This window comes from Heterodontus francisci, unplaced genomic scaffold (assembly GCF_036365525.1).
Source record: "Heterodontus francisci isolate sHetFra1 unplaced genomic scaffold, sHetFra1.hap1 HAP1_SCAFFOLD_492, whole genome shotgun sequence".
Classification (NCBI taxonomy): domain Eukaryota; kingdom Metazoa; phylum Chordata; class Chondrichthyes; order Heterodontiformes; family Heterodontidae; genus Heterodontus; species Heterodontus francisci.
The window spans coordinates 359,549-371,352 of record NW_027140618.1 but is presented as its reverse complement, the minus strand read 5'-3'; positions in this window follow the sequence as shown (position 1 = coordinate 371,352).

The following is an 11,804-nucleotide window of genomic DNA, read 5'->3' as shown; positions in this document are numbered from 1 at the left end:
TGTTTCCAATTCAAGTATTCATCCCTTTTGAAAGTTACTATTGAATCTGCTTCCACCATCATTTTGGGCAGTGGATTCCAGATCAAAACAACTCACTGCATAACGTCTTCCATCATGTCACCTCTGTTTCTTTTCCCAATTACCTTAAATCTCTTCTGTCTGCTACCGACTGTTCTGACACTGGAAAGGGTTTCCCCTCATTCAGAGGGTTGTATGGCTGAATGAGGTCACTGAAATAGGGAGTGGGTGATGCCAAGGAAGGAATTGAAAAAAAGGATGAGTATTTTAAAGGCTGATGTTCCCAGTACAGAATGTAACTCATTACTAAATAAAAGTATGTGTCTTTAACTGCTCAATATGCAGAAGTGTCAGATACAGAATGAGGGACTATCATTCACTGTATCTTTAACTAAGAGTAACATAGAAAAAGGGAAAGGAATGGCCTATACATACCTGGTCAATGAAGTGACTGAATTGGAACTCCAAGAAAAAAACAGGGACAAATGTTAAGCTACTTTGTTGAAAAAACAATTTCCATGTAACTATTAAAAGATAAAGTGTTTAACAAAGGTTCATACTTACTCAATGAGCCGGCTAACGCAGATTGCATACTTCAGGCACCACGATGAGTTACAAAACATGCTAGTGCCTTGACCTCCAGCCCCAGAGCTTCTTCTTGTTGTTTCCCAGGACAATCAATCACCACTCACTAACATTGCATTGTCAGATGAATTTCAAAGGCTCAGAAGGAAAAATAAGAAATAATATTAGAGAAACATGATTCAATTTTTAAAATCTACTTAAAATCAAATCAAATGAATTGTTGCCTGAGCTTGGTGGGGAGTGGCTGTGGATGGTGTTCACTGTTTTGTACCACTGTATTTTTCTATACATATGAAACAGGATCTGCCTCTTCATTCCATTGGACAAATGGCAGATAATCTTACCCAGGATGCTCCTCGCGGGTGACTACGGCCGATCTCCATCAGAATGTCTGCTGCAGACCCCAGGAATCGTCTATGCACGGAGCATGTGCGGTGTGGCTCCAGGAAGCTGAGAGGAGGCGTGAGAAGCCTCAGCAACACCAAGGCTCGAATTTTATGGTCACCAAATGAGTGGACTGATGGCTGGGTCTGTGAAATTGAGTTGGAGGCGACGGCGGCGGGTGGGCGTGGGGGTGGGGAAAGGGGTTTGGCGTGGCTGCTCCAAACCTCTTCCACCCCGTTGTAATTTTACACGGGCTGTGGCAGCAAGAAATGGTTCACCTGCCCCAGGCCAATGAAGACCCTTAAGCAGACAATTAACTGGCACCTAAGGCCCTCCACCTGACGCCGCGAGTGTTTTGCCCTCAGCAGCCTTTAGGCGTGGATGGGGACTCCCACCTAACGAAAAGTTCCAGCCCATGTCTCAGGCCCCGAATCTGAGCCGCCAGCCCCGGCGGATGTGCAGCGAGGGTCACAGCGAGAGAGACGGGGCACAATTACAGCGGTGGTGCAGCGTCTCCGCCGTCCGAGCAGCCACTTCCCGATTTCTTCTCCCATTTCCACCAAGTCAGGAAGCCTGTGAGCTGATTGGCTGGTAAGTATTGTAACTTTTTCCCTTTCTCCCAGGTTAATCTAAGTAGCTGGAAATGAACATTCCAATTTTCTTCAGAATAAGGATTAAGTGTTACATGTTTGGTTCTTACCATGTTATCAGTGTGCCAGAACATTTTCCTTCTTCCCAGTATGGGTTCGTGCATGCGCCTGTCTACGTCATCAATTAATGACTGCAGTAATTAAACATTATTATTTGTTTCATAACTATATGAACTCCACACCAGTCTGTGTGACTCCTTCAAACGCCATGATGCATCTGTTTCCAGTCTCTCCCACAGGATCTCTTTATTCTTATTCTTTATTCTTTGCACTCTCTCAAGATTAACCCTTGTACTACATATCGCACCAAGTCGTTATCCCAATACATGTTTACATACATTAACTCTTTTTATTTACATATTACACACTCCCCCCGAGGTCTCAGATTTCACCAGTTCAATCTGCCAAGAGGCTTCACAGCTCTCTGTGGGCTTGTTGTTGTCAGATGTGGAAGATTGGTAGTCTTTCTCTGATCAGTTGTGTCTTGATTCGGATCGTCTTCATTGAGATTTGTAGTTTTAAATGCATTTTGAATTGTCGGTCAATATTTGAGTTGTGTAGATGTATGATCAACTGATGTCTTTGCTGTAAAGGGAGAAGATTCTTCTATTTCTCCATCCAGCACATTCTTTCGTTCGTCGTGTACAAATTCGCTGTTGAATTTTGTCTTTCTGCTCTTACCTATTGCCCTTCTGACAACTTTTGTAGGTTTCTGGTCCAGTACCTCCTGTGATAATTATGCCTCACTTTGTTACACTACGACTTTTCTTTGTCTTGTCCTGTCTAATAATTCTTACTTTTAACCTTGGAAGCAATTTCTTGGGTAGAATTGTCTTGCCATTTCTGATGGCATTAATCGGCATAATAATGGAGCAATGCTAAATGGAAATCTTGATTATTCTTCAACATAGTTTTAATGCACAGTTTGTGTTCGGCAGGGTCCACTCAGCTCCTGAACACATTATCCCACACCCCCAAACCGGTTCAAACATGGACAAAAGAGCTGAACTCAAGACGTGTTATGAGAGGGACTGCACTTGAAATCAAGGCAGCATTTGACCGAGTATGGCATCAATGAGTCCTCGCAAAACTGAAGTCAATGTAAATCAGGGGGAAAACTCCCCGTTGGTTGGAATTGTACATGACACAAAGGAAGATGGTTGTGGTTGTTGGACGTCAATGGCCTCAGCTCCAACAAATCACTGCTGTAGTTCCTCAGTGTAGTGTTCTAGCCCCAACCGTCTTCAGCTGCTTTGTCAATGACCCTCCGTCAATCATAAGGTGAGAAGTGGGGTTGATCGCTGATGATAACACAATGTTCAGCACCATTTGTGATTCCTCAGATATTGAAGCAGTCCGTGTAGAAATGTGACAAGACCCGGACAACATCCAGGGTCGGGGTGAAAAATGATAAGTAACAACCGCGCCACGCAACTGCAAGGCAATCACCACCTCCAACAAGAGAGAATCAAACCAGGAAATGTCATGAGTAATGTTGAATCCTCCACTATCAACATCCTGGGGGTTACCATTAACCAGAAACTAAACTGCAGTAGCCATTTAAATACCATTGCTGCAAGAGCACGTCAGAGGCTAGGAATCCTGCGGTGAGTAACTCAGCTTCTGAGTCCCCAAAACCTGTCCATCATCTACAAGGCACCAGTGAGGTGTGTGATGGAATACTCTCCATTGCCTGGATGGGTGCAGCTCCAACAACACTCAAGAAGCTCGACACCATCCAGGAAAACGCAGCCCGCTTGATTGACACTGCATAGAATCCCCCTCAACACCTAGGCACAGTAGCAACGGGGTGTATCAAATCCTGAAACCCCCTTCATAACCGCACTGTGGGTGTACATACCCCACATTGACTGCAGCAGTTCAGGAAGGTAGTTCACCACCTCTTCGCAAAGTCAATTCGGGGTGCGTAATAAATGCTGGCCTACCTAACAACGCCCACATCCCAGACACGAATAAAAAATATTTCTGACTGCTCCCTCAGCTTCTCAATTTTATTGTGGATACTTAGGAGAAATTGTTAAATGAACAATCCATATTTTTTCTGCAAAATGCCGGAAGTAATCAATTGCAAATTGTGGTCCATTATCCGAGTTTATCTGATCAAGTATATCATGTGTTGCGAAAACTTCGTGCAAAACCCTGATGACTGCTTCAGTTGTTGCCTGTATCCGTTTAGTTTCGATCTATCTTGAGAAGTATTCAATTATAATTAGACAGGATCACCCCTCAAAGAAGAATAAATTCCTCGCCAACCATTCTCATGATGTAGTTGGGAATTCGGTCTAAATTAAAGGTTCTCTTTCATTCTGTGAGCTGTTTTATTAGTTCATGGGATGTGGGCGTCGCTTGCTCGGCCAACATTTATTGCCCTCCCTAATTTCCCTTGCGAAGGTGGTGGTGACCTGCCTTCTTTAACTGCTGTAGTCCTTGGGGTGTAGGTACACCAACAGTGCTGTTAGAAAGGGGCTTCCATGATTTTAACTCAGAAACGGTGACAGAATGGCAATATTGTTTCAATTCAGGACGTTGTGTAATTTAGAGGGGAACATGCAGGTGTTCCCATGCATATGCTGCCCTTGATATTCTCGATGGGAATTGGAAAGTGCTGTTGAAGAGCCTTGATGAGTGCATCTTGAAGATGCACTGTGCATATGTCACAATTCGAAATCAGTTATTTTATATCCTTCGAGATTCTTGGCCACCACACAGACTCGAGCCCCTGTTTTACATTTAGTTATGCCCTTTGACCCTGGTGTATTTTGTCCATGATGTCCAGTCTGACTGAGTCTGAAATTACCAGTCTTCCCTCCTATACCAGCAAATCATCCAATATAGTAAAGTGTCCTCTATATTCGAAGACGATTTTCATTCTCTTATCCTTGGGAGTCTATTGTGGCCAATCTTTCTTTAACTTTTGAAAATACAGATGCATTCTTCATCTTGTCTCGGTGCCTGACAAATGTGTTGGAGTCTGTTTGAACATGCCAGACATTGTGATGTAGTGACCTGCGAATATGACTCGATGTCATTAATAAAGTTATCATCCTGTCGAGTAGGATTATCAGCCATCATTCGGGACAATGCATCTGCTGTCGTTTGCTGGGGCAGTTGCCATGTACATATGCTGTTTTACACGTGAACCACTTAAGCCTCAGCCGGAATCTCTTGATCTGTGCTGGCATCCTAGTGAGTTCATTTTCCTCAAGCATGAAAACCATAGGTTTGTGCTCTGTCTCAGTGACAATCTTTAAGCCTGAAATGTAGTTTGAAAAGTTCTCACAAGCCGAGGTGACAGTGAGAGAGTCCTTCTCTAACGCAGTCTATCTCTACTCCATGTCAAGCAGTGCTTGTAATGCGTAATAAACTTCCATTGGGCTGTTCTTGGAAACATACTGTGGACGAGGCGTTAGCTGCGATTGCAGTTTATAATGAAGGGTTGCAATGAGCTCAAACATCCGGCGAAATCAGCATCTTCTCGATCCGTTGGAATGCTTGTTTCTAATGTGAATCCCAGCATTATGCCTGAGATTTTCTGGGCAGTTGTCACAAATTCGGAACGTGGGCTAGATTAACTAGGAATGTTGCCAACAATGCAAAGAAACCATTGAAGATCATGAGTCGAAGTAGGAAGTGGAAATTCACTAATTGCTTTTATCTGTTTTGGGTTGGCCATTATCTGCCAATTCGCTACTTCTGACAATGTGTCCCAAAAATGAATGGACGTTTTTGTAAACCCACATATCTCATTCAATGTTGGGCCTTCATTCTGCAGATGATTCAACACTTTTGTAACACTTTGGCTATATTTCTCTATGGACTCCCTGTAAATTAAGGATGTCGCCCATGTGTCAGATTGCACCATCGACGCCTTGCAGAATATTTGACATAGTTCTCTGGAATATTTCTGGAGCTCAAGTGATTCCAAATGGAAGATGGTTGCAACAAAATATTCTAAAGAGAGTAATGAAAGTCTTCAATAACTTGGTTTCTTATCTAACGGCGCCTGCAACAGCCACTATTCACATCAGGCTTCGTGAAGACAGTACTTCTGGAACCTTTGCCAAACTTTTGTCCACTCAGGCCATTGGATGAACTTCTGATGCCACTGCCGTATTAAGTTGAGTTACTTCTATACAAATACGAAGACCACCCCGTTTGATTTAGGAATAGGAACCATTCCTGAGCACCTATCTGTAGGCTCAGTGTAATAAAACAAATGAGTCCCATCTGGTCATGTCTTCTAATTGATGTGTGCATGGAAGCTCCTCGGATCTTTCTACAAACTAAGTCTCTACTCGGTCTTCAGTCACCCTAGACCTGCAAACAACTTTGGAAATTCCTCTTGAAAGTGTCTCCTGAAGTTTTGTTGCTTCACATCTTCTCCTTTCTCTGGAAGATGAAGGTCAATGCAAGCTCTTCTGCTTAAAAGTGAGAACTGCTGATTTCTTAGGAAATACAGTGTTTCAATATTTGTTTTCCCTTCTACTGGAGAGTTGCCTGCAACTTCCACTTGATTTCCATTTCAACCCTTCTTTGGCCATGTAACTGGGTTTCCTTTGGTTACAAGAAAGGTGTGGAGAGCCACTGTTCTTTGTCTGATCAAAATGTTTCACTTGATCCGGTGTAGAGTTTGAAATTAATGATCTATCCATTGTCATATACGTCTGCACACCAAACTGCTTGATTCGCATCATTGATGTTGCCAAGAATATGTTTTGCTTCGACTGCTGCAGGAGGTTGTTTTACTTCAGTAACCCCTCTAATCTTAAATGTTTTTGCTTTCTCCAGCGCTTGAGGTAGTCAAGATTTAATGTTGGCACATCTTACTGAAGTGCCATTGTTTAATGCAATGAAAGCATTAAGCTCCACTGGCAGGAAATTGTTCGCACCTATGAGTAATTTTGGTGTAACGTTGCTGGCAGATTTTAAAGCCACTCGTCAGTTACACTACGCCAATCTCCAACCCACCCTGACCCAGACTGCCGCAGTAAACCTTTTCTTCTAGTGCCTGCTTTTCAGCTCACTGGTGAAGGCACTGAACACTTGCAGGAGATGTCCTGAACCAAGATCGTTGCTCATCGCGCAGGATTTGTCTATAATTGGAGCGCTGATTGAAGCAGGGATCTCAAGCGTTTATAATGTCTTCAAATTTGGCTGATGTCCCTTTAATACTTATCTTACTTTTATATCATCAGCGAGAACACCAATTAAATATAATCGTGTATTCACTTCTCTACGTCAGACCAGATGTAATCCCATATCGAAGAAACATTTTTTTACATAATACTCAGCTTCGAGTCTGATTGGGTCCGTCATGATTTTTAAAACTGTCCGGCATTCCCAATGTCTTATCTATGATATTTCACTTCATATAGTTTTTCAAGAGTGCTCCCCTTTAATAAACTCAGATTTTTTTTATAAAGGCTAGCTTGCTTTGAATGAGTGTAGCACGTATTTTTGCGCGTCCTTTGCTGTTTCAATAAGCATAGAGCCATAGAATCATTGAGTTATGCACCACAGAAACAGGTCCTTCCGCCTATCGCATCTGTGCCGGCCATCAAGCACCTAACTATTCTAATCCCATTTTCCAGGACTTGGCCGGTAGTCTTGTATGCTAAGGCGTTTCAAGTGCTCATCTTACTACTTCTTAAATGTTGTGAGGGTTCCTGCCTCTACCACCCCTTCAGGCAGTGCGTTCCAGATTCCAACCACCCTCTGGGTGATTTTCTTCACTCAATTCCCCTCTAAACCTCCTGCCCCTCACCTAAAATCTATGACCCATGGTTATTGACCCCTCTGCTAAGGGAAAAAGCTTCTTCCTATCTAACCTATAACTACCCATCATAATTTTGTAAACCTCAATCATGTCCCCTCTCAGCCTTCTCTGCTGCAAGGAAAACAACCCTTGCCTTTTCCGTCTCTCTTCACAGCTGAAATTCTCCAGCCAAGGCAACATCCTGGTGAATCCCCTCTGCACCCTCTCCAGTGCAATCACATCCTTCCTTTAGTGCGGTGCCGGAACTGTACACAGTACTCCAGCTGTGGCCGAACTGGCGTTTTATACAGCTCCATCATAACCTCCCTGCTCTTTTATTCTATGCCTCGATGAATAAAGGCAAGTATCCCATATGCCTTCCTAACCTTGTCTACCTGTGCTGCTGCCTTCAGTGATTTATAGACAAGTACACCAAGGTACCTCTGACCTTCTCTACTTCCTAGGTACCTATTGTATAATCCCTTGCTTTGTTAGTCCTCTCAAAATGCAGAAATCCACTCTTCTCAGGATAAAATTCCATTTGCCTCTGCTCCACCCATCTTACAAGCCCACCTATATCACCCTGCAATCTAAGGCTTTCCTCCTCACTATTTACGACACCACCAATTGTCGTGTCATCTGTGAACTTACTGACGATGCCTCCTACATTCCAGTCTAAATCATTAATGTACACCAGAAACAGCAAAAGTCCCAGCACCGATCCCTGTGGTACACCACTGGTCACAGGCTTCCACTCGTAAAAACAACCCTTCAATATTACCCTCTGTTTCCTGCTACTAAGCCAATTTTGGGATCCAATTTGCCAAATTACCCTGGATCCCATGGGTGCTAACCTTCTTGACCAATCTTCCATGCGAGTCCCATTGAAAATCCTAACCGAAGTCCTTGTGGACTACATCAACTGCTTTACCCTCATCTACACATCTCGTCACCGCCTCGAAAAATTCAATCAAGTTAGTTAGACACGATCTCTCCCTGACTGTCATGCTGACTGTCCCTGATTAATCCCTGCCTCTACAAATGGAGATTAATCCTGTCTCTCAGAATTTGTTTCCAACAGTTTTCCAACCAGTGATGTTAGGCTCACCAGCCAGTAATCACCTCGTTTATCCCTGCTACCCTTCTTCAACAATGTTACCACATTCGCTGTCCTCCAGTCCGCTGGTACCTCTCCTGTGGCCACAGAGGAGTTGAAAATTGGTGTTAGAGCCCCTGCCTTGTCCCCCCTTGCCTCATATAACAGTCTGGGATACATCTCATCTGGGGCTTTATCCAATTTTAATCTTGCTAAAACTGCTAATACTTCCTCACTTTCAATGCTAATATGTTCAAGTACATTGCACTCCCTCTCCCTGATCTCTGCACCTACATTGTCCTTCGCCATAGTGAACACTGATGAAAAGTAATCATTTAAAACATCACCTGTGTCCTCCGGCTCCACACACAGATTGCCACATTGGACCCGAATGGGCCCTACTCCTTCCCTAGTTATTCAATAGCCCTTAATAGACTTATAAAATGCCTGAATAATTACCTTTATGTTGCCCACCAGTGTTTTTCACGTCCCCTCTTCGCTCTGCTAATTACACTTTTTAAATGCCACCTAGACTTTCTATACTCCTCTTGTGCCTCCGCTGTTTGCAGCAATCTGACTCGGCCACAAGCCTCCTTCGTACCCTGATCCAATCCTCTTTACCCCTTGACATCCAGGGTTCCCTGGACCTGATGGTCCTGCCCTTCACATTAACAGGTACATGTCGGCTCTGCACTCTCACTGTTTCCTCTGTGAATGACTCCCATTGATCTGATGTCGACTAGCTGCTCCCAGTCCACTTTGGCCCCATCCTGCTTTATCATCTTAAAATCCGCCTTCTCCCATTTCAGTACCTTTATTTTCGATCCATCTTTGTCCTTTTCCATAACTACCTTAAATCGTACAGAGTTATGGTCACTATCGCCGAAATGCACCCCCACTGACACTTCTACCACTTGTCCGGCTTCATTCCCTAGGTCCAGTACCACCCCTTCTCTTGCAGGACTATCTACGTGCTGGCTCAAAAAGCTCTCCTGTCTGCATTTTAAGAATTCCGCCCGCTTTAAGCCTTTTGCACTAAGGCTACCCCAGTTGATATTGGGGAAGTTGAAATCCCCTACAGTTATTACACTATTACTTTTAGAACTATTTCAGATTTGCCTACATATCTGCTCTTCTATCTCTCCCTGACTGTTTGGCGGCCTGTAGTACAGTCCCAGCCACGTGATTACCCCCTTTTTGCTTTTCAGGTTCTACCCATATGGCCTCATTTGCGGAACTTTCTTAGATGTCATCCCTCATTACTGCAGTAATTGACTACTTGATCAATAGTGCAATGTCACCTCCTCTTCTACCCCCTCCTCTGTGATGCCTGGAGATTCTATGCCCTGGAATATTGAGCTGCCAGTTCTGCCCTTCCCTCAACCATGTCTCAGTGATCGCAATAATATCGTAATGCCATATGCTAATCAATGTCCTCAATTCATCTGCCTTACTGGTAAGACTCCTGTCATTAAAACAGATGCAATCCAGCCTTGCATTTTTCACTTGTGCCTCAGCAGGTCCATATTTTCTGTGCCTTCCAAAGTGACTCATTTTCTCTTCTATATTCGACTGCATTTCGCCCCCCCCTACAGTAACTCCACTCTGCATTCCATCCCCCTGCCAAGTTAGTTTAAAGCCCCACCTCACCCCCCAACAGCACTAGAAAACCTTCCAGCAAGGATGTTGGTCCCGTTCTGGTTCAGGTACAATCAGTCCAACTTGTACAGGTCCCACCTTTGCCAGAGCAGACCCGGTGATCCAGGAAACTAAAGCCTTCCCTCCTGCATCACCTTCTGAGCCATGCACGCATCTGCTGCATCCTCCTATTCCTATACTCTCCAGCATGTGACACTGGGAGTAATCCAGAAATTGCAACCTTTGAGGTCCTGCTTTTTAGTCTGCTACCTAGTTTCCTTAATTCCTGTTGCAGGACTTCATTCCTCTTTCTACATATGTCCTTGGTAGCAATGTGTACCACGACCTCTGACTCTCAGTTCAGAGTATCTTGCAGCTGCTCCCAGACGTCATTGACCAAGCACCAGGGAGGCAACATACCATCCTGGAGTCTCATTTGTGGCCACAGAAACGCCTGCCTCTCTCCTTACGGTTGAATCACCTTTCAGTATGGCTCTCCCACTCGTAATCAGCCTCTCCTGTGCAGCAGAGCCATCCGTGCTGCCATGAACCAGGTTGCTGCAGCTTTCCCCTGGGAGGCCATCCCCCCGCCCATCCCACCCCCTCCCCCAAACCCCCCAAACAGTATCCAACGCGCTATATCAGTTTGACAGAGGGATGGCCAGAGGGGTCCCCTGCACGATCTGCCTGCGCCTACTACACCTCCTGGTGGTCACCCATCCCTTTTCTGCCTCTGCAGCCATAACCTGCGCTGTGACCACCTCAGTAAATGTGCTATCCACGACGTCCTCAGCATTGGAGATGCTTCACATTGAGTCCATTCACAGCTCCAACTGCGCAATGCGGCAGCTATTAGCTGCAGCTGGGCACACACACTGCACACATGGTCGCCAGGGACACTGGAAGTGTCCCTGAATTCCCACATTGCACAGGAGCAGCATGCCACGGGGCTCAGCTCTCCTGCCATGACTTATCCTTAGAATAAGCTCCTTTGTTACTCCCTTTAATTTTGAGTACAAATTTGGAAAGGGACCTTATTCTACTCAAACACTACCTACAACTATCTAAATTCCCTACCTTTACTTTTACTTCGGCTATTGAAAGTAGTAACAAAATGTAGAAATACACACCTACTCCTACTTACCAATCAGCTGCCTCCCTTGCAACGCGTCGCTTTTTGAACTGTGACGCCAGTGATGCACAATGCAGCCATTTCATGTGCAATGCTCCGCAGATTTTTTTTTGATATGCACTGCCGCCATTTAAAGTGACGTACAGTACGACTATTTTTAATGATATGCTCTGATCCATTTTAAGTAAATTATGCAGTGCAACCACTTTAGGTGATATGCAGTGTGATCTTTCTGGATGATATGAAATGGAACCATTTTAAGTTGCATGCAGTGTGTTCATTTATCTGATAAATTTATGAAGCATTATAAAGGGCTATAAAGAAGTAAAGTCTGTTGTAAAGAGTTTTAAAGCATTATGATGTTTTATAAAACATGATTATGAAGAGTAAATCGCGATGTAAAGTATTTTGATTAGTGTCAAAGTATTACAGAGGGTTAAAATGATGATAAGGTATGATAAAGATGGTATAAATGTTGTACCGGGTCGTAATTCATGAGAAAGAATTGTGAAGCATTATAAAAGA